This window comes from Salvelinus alpinus, chromosome 2 (assembly GCF_045679555.1).
Source record: "Salvelinus alpinus chromosome 2, SLU_Salpinus.1, whole genome shotgun sequence".
In the NCBI taxonomy this organism is placed as follows: domain Eukaryota; kingdom Metazoa; phylum Chordata; class Actinopteri; order Salmoniformes; family Salmonidae; genus Salvelinus; species Salvelinus alpinus.
The window spans coordinates 43,459,761-43,461,403 of record NC_092087.1 but is presented as its reverse complement, the minus strand read 5'-3'; the positions used below and the strand labels follow the sequence as shown (position 1 = coordinate 43,461,403).

The 1,643-nt window shown below is 40.6% G+C and overlaps 1 pseudogene; it reads right to left on the bottom strand.

The window, feature by feature from the left end:
• Positions 1 to 544: 544 nt before the first annotated feature.
• Positions 545 to 1,253, bottom strand: LOC139540841 (haloacid dehalogenase-like hydrolase domain-containing protein 3; annotated as a pseudogene).
• Between the last annotated feature and the right edge of the window lie 390 nt (positions 1,254 to 1,643).

The following is a 1,643-nucleotide window of genomic DNA, read 5'->3' as shown; positions in this document are numbered from 1 at the left end:
TCATTTGTAGTTTTTTCCTCTTTCTTTCTGTCAGATAAAGGTAAAGGTACTTGATTCTTCTTACGTCTACTACTGAAGTTAAAAAAACATTGGATTGGTGTAAACATGGGCAAGAGTTTCCTTCCACCCTATTTCTTGCACCAGTCTAGGTGCTGATTCTTTTAAATCCAAGTCACAATAGGATTGATTTATAATTTAAATCTAACCAAACCTATGTCCTGGCTCATCACCGTATATATTACAACTTCCCCAGTGGCAGGAAGTGACATCCCAAACAAACAAACTATATGCCTACAACACACAAATGGCTTCTAGCCTCCCACACATAGGTTACTTTCTGTGCCTAACACTAAACCTGAAACGAAATAATAAAAAAATGAAATAGAAACGTTTTTATCAAACTGAAACGAAATAAAAACTAGTAAATCAACTCTGAAAACGAACTGGGATTGAAACAAAATTACCTTTAAAAGTCAAGTGCAGGATGATGTTGGTGCGGTTTGTTTGAATCCCGGCCTGAGTTTACTTGGGTAATAAATAACATTTAGTCAATGTCTTTCTGGAGACGTGCAGGTAGCTCCTACGGGGTCTTTAATCGATGCTGTGGGGTGCATCAGGGTATTTATCCCTGTCCTGTCTGCCCAGCAAGTACCCATGGAGGCCTAGCGACTGAGAGGTCAGGTAGTCATAGACATAGTAGTCCCCAATGTGAGCTACGCTGGCGACTGGCACACCACTTTTCTCTAGTGCCTGGTGGAAGATGGCTGGGTCAGGTTTGGCTATCCCGGCCTCCTCTGAGGTGAACAGGAAGCTGAAGTGAAACAGCAGGCCACAGCCTCGTAGAATCCCCTCCAGACGATTGTCGAATTTGGACACCAAACCCTGCTTCAGACCCAGGGAGGAGATACTCTCCAGGGTCTTCCCTGAGTCTGGAAATGCCTGAGGACAAAACCATGCCAAACAGGTGTTCAATAGTAAGATATTGAGAATGGTTTAGAATAGAACATGTCTAATGCATATAGGTATACTTGATCATTTTGCGCAAATGATGTCACAGAATGTTTTTGGAGATGTTACATGAATTATGCAACATACTGTAAAGCTGATAAACTATTTCTGAATGAAAGTACAGTTATTATAATCCTTTCACCTCCCAGTTATCAGGGGCTGCAGAAGCTGTGATACAGGTTGGGTGCCAGTGTGTCCAGTAGGGGTACTCAACACGGGGAAAAGGTGTCCTGGACCACCCTCATCGATAAACGATGCCAAATTAAGCACAAAAATGGCCTGCTAATCAAATGTCCACCCTCTACCTACATGTACATATTACCTCAATTACCTCGTCTAACCTGTGCCCCCGCACATTGACTTGTAACTGTACACCCTGTATATAGCCTCGCTACTGATATTTTGTTGCTCTTTAATTATGTTATTTTTCAATGTTTTATTTATTTTTTACTTCAGTTTATTTTAGTAAATACTTTAACAATAATTTTTCTCTAAACTGCATTGTTGGTGAAGGCCTTGTAAGTAAGCATTTCACTGTAAGGTCTACACCTGTTGTATTCGGCACATGTGACAAATTAAAATGCATTTGATTTGTAATGTGCTGTGAAAATCAAGTGTTTTCATTCCCAGTTCTT